Below are 12,233 nucleotides of genomic sequence, written 5' to 3'. Positions count from 1 at the left end.
CAAACGGAATAAAGCTCGATTTTACTATAATCATAACTATAAATCAAAAAAAAAACCTTAATGTTCAACTTACTCCCATAAAAAGATTAAACTAGAAATGATCGAAAAAAACAAACTCGTTTCGAAAAATATATCAATTGAAAAAACACTCCGGTTTTTGCATAACTAACCATGCATCATTTGGATATAGTGTTTCGAATTCATCCAGTCAGTAACTAGTACCAACATGGGACCAGTTAGACGATAATTCCTAACTATTACCAAATTGGCACTAATCACTTAATTAGGACTGGGGGTTTGTAGTCTACCTGGTTCCATGTTGGTGCTAGTTATTGAGGAGATAAATTCGAAACACAAAACCCGACTTTATCTAAATTAAGCACTGTACCCTTTATGCACAAATTGGTTGACCATTTCTAGAGACATTTCGTGAACTTTAAAAAAAAGAATCACAAAACATCTCCCCGCAATGCGAAGAATGGCTGGAAAATTAATTCTGGGTCTTGGAATAGAGCTAAATTTATTCGCGTTCTGCATCAATATATGTGAGCGTTTAAAATAATATATCGAAATAAGATGTGCCATTACAAGGGTAACATTTAGAATGCTCTGATACGGACCATAAGCTTTCCACGAACCCGAGAATTTAAAATAGTTAAAGTTGTGGTAACTTCTAGATTTTTAAATACTTTTGAATGTTTTGGATTTAGGAACGCATCCATTTGATTAGCAAAGCTGTATCATCTTGCAACATGAGGGCCTGCTATGTGATCATTACCAGTACCCTTTCCCCTACTTCTTAGTGGTGCCAGCTAGGGTCCGAGAGAGCCACTCCCAAGCTGGTAAACAGACAAAATTCGAAATATCTCTACCTTGAGAGCATATGACCAACAATCACACTTGATCATATGCTGACAGGGAAGCGGAAGATCGAAAATCGTTTTTTTCTTAAGGTTTAACACGGCTCAATGCGTTAGCACAACTGAGCCGTGGATCTTTTAAGATTTTATAATAAATAAAAATTAAAAATACTAGAAATATCTGTCTTCCAGATCTTGTTGATGCAGTTTGCTGCTGCGTGTGGAGATCCTTTTGCTTGGCGGTGAAACATTAGATGAATTATCCGGCGCAGCTTGAGAGTCATTCAGTCTGCTTTCTCCCGCGTTATCGTCCACGTCCATGTCATCATCGGTATTGCTTTCTTGCTGTTCACGGTCAAAGGTTCTTATTTGTTGCTTGTTCTTACGGGTCGCTGTTGTAAATTCGTCTTCATCGGTATTTGTTTCTTTATTGATGATGCTAGTTGTTGGCATGGGAGCAGTTGTCGCGGTTGTTGTACCTGTATTATTGGTTAATTGGGTCGTGGTGTTTGGTTTATCTGAAAGTGTCGGTGGCTGCCTGTTAGAGTTGGCAGTAGTAGTTGAGTTTCGACTAGTTGCTTCGACGCATATTTCTCCGTAGTGGGCTATCTGGTTACAGAATTGGCATATTGGGATCTGCCCATGATATGTGATCAGCGTTGTTTGCTTATAGGTTACGCTTCCTTCGGTGATTTGCAGTCGATAGTTAGGTAAGAAAGTATTGGTTTAGTCCTTACAATACGACCGCCGTTGAGAATACCTGTGAAAAAATCTCTCCAAGTGTCATGCGTAATGGATTCTCCGTATTGCGACATAATTCGTTTGATGTAATCTTCCTTAGTGCGGTTGAATACGAACGTCCACCATGTCGTTTCCCATATACACGGGACCTTGATTCTGGTGTTATTAAATTCGTGTTGCATGTTATTCATTGCAATGAAGGTTTCAGCTTGTGCTAACTTCTAAACGTAATCAAAACACAGTTTTTGACGTGGTGTAGCTGAATGTACATAACCCCCGCGAGATTCAGCGCCATTTTAATTTTAAATAGTTGCTTCACCTCCTGAACTGTGGGTCTAACAGGGCTTTTATTAAAGTCAATCGAAATTATGTTATCCCGTAGCACGGGTACTTTTGTTTCCTACGCCAGACTCATTTCACTGCACAGCTGGGGGCAATACAATACTGTTCGTACACTGAATATAGAACAAAGCGCTTGCTTGCTTCACTGGTGTCTATAGCGTAGCAATATTTTTTGCTTCTGCTTTGTGCGAGGTCAGAAGATACACTCGAGAATCGTTTGTTATTCATGTTAGGAGCAGCTAAAAATAACGTCTGTCCTTGAACAAGCGGCTCAAGGATGCAGTACTTCGTCAGCTAGATTCTAAATTGCAACCCCATTACGAGGCCAGACATTGCAGCTCTGATGAGACGGCGTATCGAGTCTTAAACCAAGAACCCTGAAAAATCATGGAAACATCAGGAAAGTGTACGACAATTTTAACGGAAACTTGGTATTTAGGGGAAGATAGGGTAAAACGCACCCCCTAAGGAAATATGATCATAACTCAGCTATAGAACATCAATTGGGAGAATTTAATTAATGATATCGTTTAGCCAACATTTTCCTCTGTAATCGCATAACGCTTTGCAAAATATTCAAAAACGTAAAAATAATTCAATTCTTCAAAATCATTGAAAATTATCTTTTAAAAAATAAGCGGGGCAAAATGCACCTGTGCGGGAGTAAAATGCATCACACCAACGGGGCATAATGCACTACAACAACGGGGCAGAATGCACCACAACAACGAGGCAGAATGCTCAGCGAACAAGCAAGTAGGTTTATTTTCTGGCGGGATTTCACAAGTGTGCCATTAAATAGCCTTAGGTTATGCAATTAGTAGATTTTCAGAACGATTTTTCTGTTTTCAATTAAAAACCAGCAAACTCAAAGAAGAGGGCATTTTGCCCCCGATGGAGCAGCGAATTAAATTTAGCAAAAAGTGAATTATTTAGAGCATTTTTCATATGTAGTGCAACAGAATAATGAACAGCGGTATAAATAGAACTAATAGCAAAACATCATTTATAAAAGCTGAAAATCCTTGTTGCCCGAGCTACAATTATTGCATGAGAAGAGCGCGTTGTTGTTTTTTGTTTATTTCTCAAGCTGCTATTGCTCAAACTTTGATAATGTATGTTTACTATTGCGGACTTCCGACTGGTGTTACCCTTTTCTAGAAATTTTCAGCTGTTTCGAAATAAGCAAGGGGTGCATTTTGCCCAGGGGATGCGTTTTACCCATCTTCCCCTAGAAGTCAGAAACCTGCAAAAGCCGCCCTGCTCAAAAGGTGCGAAAATTGAATGTAATGTTTGTTTCTTCTCAGGAAATTCGATGACGCAACACAGGCTATTGAGAAGTGGAGTTAATAGCACTTAGTAAGCAGCATCAACGAGTCATTGGATAGACATCGGTGAGTGAGCTCTGCGTGCTGAGAATAAAAAGCATGTTCTTCAACTCGTCGCTGTTGTGCTATCTTATGACAAACGCCATTTTGGGGTAAATTGAGTTACATATGCCACATTACTTGTCTAAAAAATCTCTACAAAGTGGCGTTTACAGAATTTTGACATTCTGCTTGGTTACTGAGATATAGCGAGAAAAGTGCTGAGAAATTTTTAATTTTTTGCTTCAAATGACTGTGTCTGGGGATTCGCTCAAATTATCTTTATGTATAAGATGTTTTTATATGTAAAACTATCTGAGAAACACAATGGAATAATCATTTTCAAAACAAAAATGCTCGAATTGTGAGAAAAAAGCAATCTTAGTTTTAAACTGGAAATATAGCATATCTGGCAACACTGTAACCAAAAATAACTATTTTTTCTAGATTCCCTGACTCATTTCCTTCAAAATGCATCTCACCGTTTGTTTATAGACCAAATGAAGCCAAAGATATGAATAAAAATTAAAAATTGATAATTTTTTTCTATGGAAAGTTTTCCATGCACGAATATGACACGCCATACAAATTTTGTCATCAATACACACCTATGACACGTGTGAGTGCGACTTTTGTTTACATTTATAGTGAAAATTCACAACATAGTCAACCGATCCTCGAAATATTTGAGATATTAATACAGAATAGATAAAAGCATCAATTGTCTTCTTTGAATTGTTTATTCCATTTATAAGATTCAAGATACGCAATCTCAAACTTTAAAAATCGTTTTTCTCGAAATGTGCAAAATGGCGCTTGTCATAAGATAGCACAACAGCGACGAACTATAGCTTGATCAATGCAAACGGGTCTGTTCGGATAAGTGGTTTTCCAAAAAACTGTTTTGTAGCAATGCCTTTTATGTTGACTGTAGCTCAAACTAGAATATTAAATTTATTTAGTTGTTTCCAAATTTTTAAAGATAATTCACTTACAGCAATAGTTTCCTTCCCACCTGTTAACCTCTCCTCAATTAATGCCAACAACAGTTTCCTCGACCTATCAATCCTTTCCTTTTTTCCTACTCCTATACAAACAGCATATCAGAACTGTTAATTTAAATATATTTTTAATCACCTCACCTTAGTCTCCAAATTATGGTGTAGTTATAATGTCCGCACTGTATAATGGCCTGCCACACTCTAGCTTAATCATTTGCCTTATATATTATATTACACAGTTTCCTGTCTCCTGTCACTATTTGACCAAACAACAATACCAACGTTAACTTCAATCCCTTTTGGTTGGTTGCTCGTACCCAATCCACGTTTCGCACTTTCCTACAGGTCATCGTGTAGGTTCAGTCGGTCGTGCCCTGCGGCGCTAACATTTCCCCCGCCCGTAACACTGGTTCAGAATTCTCGGTTCTACCAGATTTACTCTGCAGCTCCAGTGCCGCAAGTTTGGCTACAGGACGACGAAAAACACCTGAGGCCGTTCGAACCATCGCCTGCCGAATCCGTCCATCTTTGCCTCGCATCACCTTATCTACAATTCCTCGAGTCCATGCTCTTCTCTTGCCACCATCAACGATGTACACCAGCTCACCTACTTCGATTGGTTGTCGTTCTTCGTGCCATTTGGGACGCCGGTTGACCCCAGGGATGTACTCCTTCAGCCATCTCTGCCACAGAACATCGGCCAATAGCTGGGACCGCTTGTAGTCGTCTCGCAAAGCTGAAGCAGGATCAGTCGATCGAATGCCCATCGGGTGCTCTCCTGGAGGATAACCTCGCAAAAAATGTTTGGGTGTAAGTGCTTCTGAGTCGGCTGATTTCTGAGGAACGTATGTCAACGGTCTTGAGTTGATGATGTCTTCGGCCTCTGCCAACACTGTCAGCAGAATTTCATCAGTAAGCTTCCTGCCGTCGTCTACTACTTTTAACGCTTCCTTTGCTGACCTCACTAGCCGCTCCCAGCATCCACCCATGTGAGGGGCTGATGGTGGATTGAAGCTCCACTGTGTTCTTGCATCTGTGAAGGTTTCTGCACATTGCCTGTGAATTTTCTGAAACTCTCCGGCTATCTCCTTACTGGCAGCTTGGAAGTTGGTACCGTTGTCAGAAAATATTTCCAGCGGTAGTCCTCTGCGACAGATAAACCTCCTGATGGCCATGATGCAAGCTGGGCTGCTAAGGCTGTGTGCAACTTCCATGTGAATCGCTCTCGTCGTCATGCACGTAAATAACGCAACCCATCTTTTTTCTGACCGCCTGCCAACAGAAACACTGATTGGGCCGAAATAATCCACTCCAACATATATAAACGGCCGTAGGTTTGGTGTAAGGCGCTGAATGGGTAGCGGAGCCATTCTTGGGACTGACGGACGACATTTATGAACTTTGCACCACGTACAATCCTTAATCACCTGCCACACCACTGCTCTAAGCTGAGAAACGTAAAATCGTTGACGAAATTCGTTTACCACTGTCTCTCGGTTACAGTGCCCAAACTTTTGGTGATAATAGTTCAGTAGCTTCTTGGTGACATCGTGGCCTTTTGGGAGTACTATGGGAAACCGCAAATCAAAGGGCATGAAATCTGCGTAAGCCGATCTTCCTTCCATCCGTATGGCTTGATCCTCGTCCAGCAACGGCGACAACTGATATAATTCACTGTTTTGATCAATCGATAGCAATTTTCCTGGCAGCAGCTCCTTGTTCTTAAGCAAAACTTTAAGTTCATCTTCGTACGCGTCTTGTTGCGCTATTTTAAAAACCTGGATTTCTGCTTTTCTGTACTCCTCGCGAGTTAATGACGCTACGATGGCTGGAATGGTTCGCTTGATCAACCTTGCTTGATTCGCTGATGCTAAAAACGTTTGAATCGGCGATTTGCTTCCCTTTTTCCGGCAGTTAGTAATAAACCGATATACACACGCCACACTTCGAACCAGAATTGGCCACTTGGAAATCCTTTTCGTGTCAACCAACGGTTCTAGAAACTCGATTTCATGGTACAGATGACATACTCTAAGCTCTTCCCGGACGTTTAGTGCTGGTAATTCGAAATTCGGCCATTGCTCTTCAAATTGTAGAAGAATATTTGGACCAACTACCCATTGCCCCTGATTGGTTAGAGGAGGGCCACTGCCCCACTTCGTCAAAGTGTCTGCTATATTTAATTTGGTGGGAATCCGACGCCATTCATCAACGCTCGCCAGACTCATCACTTCTCCGATTCTGTGTGCCACGTACTGCCTGTATATTTTATGGTCGGAGCGAATCCATGACAGTACAGTTGTAGAATCCGTCCATAGAATTCGCTTATCAATTTTCAGGGAATGGTTATCCTTAACCATATTGGATAGCCTAGCACCCAAAACTACAGCTTGCAGCTCTAGTCGCGGAATTGACATATACTGCAAAGGAGCTACTTTGGACTTGGCCGCTACGAGAGCACATTTCGGTTGACCGTTGATGACTGCTCGAAAATATGCAACGCACCCATAAGCGTTTTCACTTGCATCGGTGAAGATGTGTAGCTGGAGTGATTCGTAGTTCTCCGTCGACGTATCGGGAAAGTAGCAACGCGGAATTTTCAGAGCTTCGATTTGCGGCATCAGTGACGTCCAACGATTCCATTTAACAGCAGTTTCGTCATCTATTTATTTCGTCGTCCCAGCAACACCCACTCCGCCAAAGATCCTGTATAATCATTTTGCCGAATATAGTGAACGGCGCCAATAAGCCTAGGGGGTCGAACAGGCTCATCACGCAACTTAATACCTTCCGTTTGGTGGGTCTGCGCTTACCCGAGACAAATGGCTCTAGATCATCGCGTAACTTTGTGGAGAATACAAATACGTCATCAGTGGGGTTCCAGGACATACCCAAAACTCTTTCTGTGCTGTTAGTTTTGTCGGTATTGAAATGAATTACTTGTTCCTCTCTCGGCTCACCCATGTGGTTCAAAAACTCTTCCGAGTTGGATACCCAATTGCGTATCTGGAATCCTGCTTTAGAGTGTATGTGTTTCACCTCGGTCGCTCGCTTTACCGCTTCTGCAATCGTGTCTGTGCTGTCGAAATAGTCGTCGACGTAGTGGCCATTAACAATAGCTTCAACAGCATCTGGAAACTGCTCTGAATAATCCTGTGCGTTTCGATTTTTGACGTATTGGGCAGAACACGGTGAGCTGGTTGACCCAAACGTCGCCACGTCCATGACATAGGTGTCTGGTTGGCTGGCGGGATCTTGGCGAAATAAAAACCTCTGCGCCTGCTTATCGCTTTCCTGTATCATCAATTGGTGGTACATCTCCTTAATGTCACCACCAAAGGCAACCCGTCGCTCTCGGAAGCGGCTGATCACAGCGGGTAAACTCGCTAGCATATCCGGTCCCTTCAGCAGTACTGAATTGAGTGACGTACCTTGGACGGTCGCAGAAGCATCCCACACCAACCGTATTTTGTTTGGTTTTTTCGGATTTAACACGACATTTAGAGGAAGGTACCATACTTTGCCGTTGTTCTTGCTTGCCAGATCATTTGATGTAGCTTTATGGCAGTACCCTTTTCGCAAGTAATCGTCAATTTGCTTTTCAACGATCTGCTTCATTTCTGGATTCTTCGAGAGCTTGTTTTCCAGGTTCTTCATCCTTCTCAATGCCATCGGGAAACTGTCAGGCAACTGGGGGTCATCGATTCTCCATAACAGTCCGGTTTTGAATCGATCGCCAACACGAACGGTAGTGTTATCAAGAATATTTCTGGCTCGCCGATCGTCTGCAGACTCGGGTAGAACTGTTACACTGATGCCAGATTCTTCCAGGGTATAGTGACTTCTTATCAGATCGTGCAGATCTTGGTCTGACGTAGGCCCTACTGCGTGATGAGCCGTAAATCCGTCCGTCGCATCATCCTCGCTTTGCGGACCGTAAACCGTCCAGCCGAGTCTCGTTCGAACTGCTATCGGCTCACCTGGATTTCCGATGCGTGATTCTAGAGGTGCGTACACATGAAGGTGTTTTAAACCGATTAGTATTCTTGGCGCACCATGGCGATAGTCAGTCACGGGCAGTCCTCTCAAATGTTGATACCGTGCCGCTATATCAGCAAACTGCAATTTCTGTTCAGGCAACTGCAACTGTTCGACAGTATGGACATTCCGAAGCATAAACCGTTCAGCAGAATTCGTATTGGATATGGAAAGATGTAAACATTTGGATTCCCGTTCAAGCCGAGTCATTCCCGCCGTCCATTTTACAAGAATTGGCTGTGACACTCCGTCTAACTTGAGTTCATTTGCCACCCGCCTTTCAATTAGCGAGTATGACGACCCTTCATCCAAGAAAGCGATTGCATTCAACGAGTGATTTCCGTTGTGCAGACTAATTGGAACCATTCGGAAGATAACTGGCTGCTGTGACTGAGCATTGTGAGCATTGCACTCCGCCGTTCGCAATGGGATGGCGCGGTTTGGCGGATGGAGTAAAGGATGATGCTTATCTCTACAATTACCCACATTGCATTGAATTTTAAATCGGCAGCGTGATTGGCCATGCTCATTAAGGCACAGTTGACAATGCTTCCACTTCTCGACCGCTTTCATTCTCTCCTGAAACGTTAATTTTCCGAAATCTTCACAGTATCGAACACGATGATCGATTCGATTACAAATCCGACAAGGTTTCCGGTTCGATTCGCGTGATTCAAACTTCTGAATCGTATCTGTATCTGAGCTGCGTTGATTCAAAGGCGGCTCTGAAATTCCAATGTGCGTGTGTACATAGGCTTCCTTTTCCTTCCGTTTTCGATCATTTCCAACTTTTCCGGATCTGTTACCTAGTTCCGAAAACGATTCAGTAAAGAGCGTAACTTCACTAGCCTCGGAAACGATTTGCGATAGAAAATCCGAGAATGTTTTGAGGGTTACTTCTGGCTGTTGCCGCTTATAACGTACCCATTCCAGCTTAGTGCTCGACGGCAGCTTTTCGACTAGCTCTTGGATGAGCATTGGATTTATCAAATGGCTCCGAAGCCCTGCAGCCACCAAGTGGTCACAAAGCTGTTGCACAATCATACCAAATGATATAAACGATGACAATCGTTCGATACGCGGCGGATCCGCTCTTCTTGCTTTCGACAGTAGTGTATGAAGAAGTTGTTCAGGTCTCCCATATAATAGACGGAGCGTCTCGATCACCTGAGGAACCGATTCCGGAAGTAGAAGCCTACTGCGTACCGCATCTAATGCAGGGCCTTTAATGCTCTCTTGTAGGCGACCAAGGTTCTCCAAGTCTGACCAGTTGCAAGCTTGATTTCCATTTTGGAAGCTGCTTATAAAAAGCGGCCACTCTTCTGGCTTACCAGTGAAGATGGGAAGCTTCTGAAACGACCCTTTCCGAGCCGCCAACTGTGTCTTGGTGAGATCACCATCCCACTGTGGAATTCTTTCACAATCGCTTCCACAATCGTCGGATTCATAAATTAAGCTTCGGCGTGAATTACTGGCGCTTCTGTGGGAAATCTTTGAAGCGGAGCTTTCTTTCGAGGGCGAATCATCACGATTTCGAGATTTCGTATGCAGATCAGGTTTTCTAAGCAGTTGATTATTTCCGGTAGATTCCCCGCGCTGTTTGCTCGAGTTCGGCGTGGAGATTTTTGGATATGCTCCTCGAAAATCACTAGGGACATTTTCCTCTAGCTTTTGTTTTGTTGGATCTTGTTGCTTATCCTTCCACGCTACTTCTTTTACAACGTTGCATTGGGTCCACCCGGCAACTGTGCTTACAAATTCTCCGTGTTCGTTCGCAATGGGTTCTTGACGATATTCCAACCACATCGAACTTCTTTTTTTCTGGAATTCCTCCTCAGCGGCCCTCTTCATCTCCAACATTTCACGCTCAAGTTCCAACTGCACCATCCGTTTCTCATTTTCTCGTTGTAGCTGTCGCTGGAAATTCCGCCGCTGGATTTCGCGCATCTGTTCCAATTCCCGCTTGTGCTTTAATTCGGCTTTTTCTTGATCCCTTTCATGCGCTTTCCAGGCATCGTCCGGACTATCCAGTCCCAGGTCGATGACAGACTCTGACGGTATATCCTCGATCCCTTGCACAAGAATTTTCCGATCCGTGCACTTTTTGCAGTGCCATGTAGTATTGTGAACATCTTCTTTCACGCCAACGCAACTAAAATGAAACCAGGTAGAGCAATTGTCACACGAAACCATCATTCCGTCGGCATGGTCTGGTCGATTACAAGCACCGCAGTTGTAACCAGTGGTTTCGAGGTTATGGTCCGAATTTTTCCCAGCACTCATATTGCTTTTGAGATTGTTCGGATAAGTGGTTTTCCAAAAAACTGTTTTGTAGCAACGCCTTTTATGTTGACTGTAGCTCAAACTAGAATATTAAATTTATTTAGTTGTTTCCAAATTTTTAAAGATAATTCACTTACAGCAATAGTTTCCTTCCCACCTGTTAACCTCTCCTCAATTAATGCCAACAACAGTTTCCTCGACCTATCAATCCTTTCCTTTTTTCCTACTCCTATACAAACAGCATATCAGAACTGTTAATTTAAATATATTTTTAATCACCTCACCTTAGTCTCCAAATTATGGTGTAGTTATAATGTCCGCACTGTATAATGGCCTGCCACACTCTAGCTTAATCATTTGCCTTATATATTATATTACACAGTTTCCTGTCTCCTGTCACTATTTGACCAAACAACAATACCAACGTTAACTTCAATCCCTTTTGGTTGGTTGCTCGTACCCAATCCACGTTTCGCACTTTCCTACAGGTCATCGTGTAGGTTCAGTCGGTCGTGCCCTGCGGCGCTAACAGAGTCTATAAATTACATTTCGATAATGTGAAAAATGAGTTCTAAAAGCGTCTAAACAGGACCTACAGAGAGGGCCTAAAACATAACGTATAAAACTCATCATCGACGATGTAAATGCTCAAATCGGAAGAAACGAAATCTCTCGTACAGTTATTGGAAAGGATAGCCCGAGCTACACCACTAACAAAAACGGCCACACTTGGAAATCAACGGAATGACTGGTTCGACGTTGATTAATTTGGTTAAGTCCTAAACTTGTAGTTTTATTAAATATAGCCTGTAGAGTTTCGTTTTCACCAACGACTGGAAGTAATATGCTTTCATTTTCAGTGGCTGGAAAGAAGTTAATGCTTCGTTGATTAAAGTTACCATAAATATGAACTTTTACCTCTGAGGGGACCCTGGTTATAATGTCTTCGATAATAAGAAAAAACTTTTCATATGTGGCTTTGCGGGCATTATTTGGGGGGAGTACACAGAGGTAAATATATGTGTTTCACCTGCCAGGTAGTATTTTTAACCCACACATGCTCAAATTCTTTGAATTTCCTTGTAGTAATGATTACTGCGTTAAATTTTGATGGCATTGCTATTAAAGCTCCACCTCCCGACATATCAATGTCACGGTCAGCTCTAAACACATTGTAGCTGTTCCCGAAAACTTTCTCACTTCTAACAATTTCATCCCAACTAGTTTCTGTAGCCAAAATAATTGTGTGATGGCAAAAAATATTTTCCAATTATAATGTAAATGATGGATTCAAACTTTAAACACGTTTATCTTGAAATCAATGCATTGTCGCTTAGTCCGGTATGACCAAACACAGACCTTTTCATGGAGTTTTGATGGTTGTGGAATTTGGCACGGACCATAATGGTGGTCTTTTAAAGGGGTTGTATGGTGTTTTACCCCATAAGAATTTACTCGGATTCTCGCCCAACGAGCAGAAAAAGCGCCACTGGCACTGATAACCGGGATTAGATAACAGACCATACAGTGATGGCTGTCATGAAAAAGGATTTTTTAACAGAGTACACAAATAGAATAACGACTGAGCATGATATTCAAGC

At 42.4% G+C, this 12,233-nt stretch overlaps 1 protein-coding gene across 18 annotated transcripts in view; it reads right to left on the bottom strand.

Annotated features, from left to right (window-relative positions):
- The window catches only part of LOC131693459 (MAP/microtubule affinity-regulating kinase 3-like), a 211,107-nt gene that overhangs the window by 24,887 nt on the left and 173,987 nt on the right, over nucleotides 1–12,233 (bottom strand). The window lies entirely within an intron of this gene.

This window comes from Topomyia yanbarensis, chromosome 3 (genome assembly GCF_030247195.1).
Source record: "Topomyia yanbarensis strain Yona2022 chromosome 3, ASM3024719v1, whole genome shotgun sequence".
Lineage (NCBI taxonomy): Eukaryota > Metazoa > Arthropoda > Insecta > Diptera > Culicidae > Topomyia > Topomyia yanbarensis.
The sequence above is the reverse complement of the archived record's forward strand: the minus strand, read 5'-3'. Positions and strand labels throughout refer to the sequence as shown.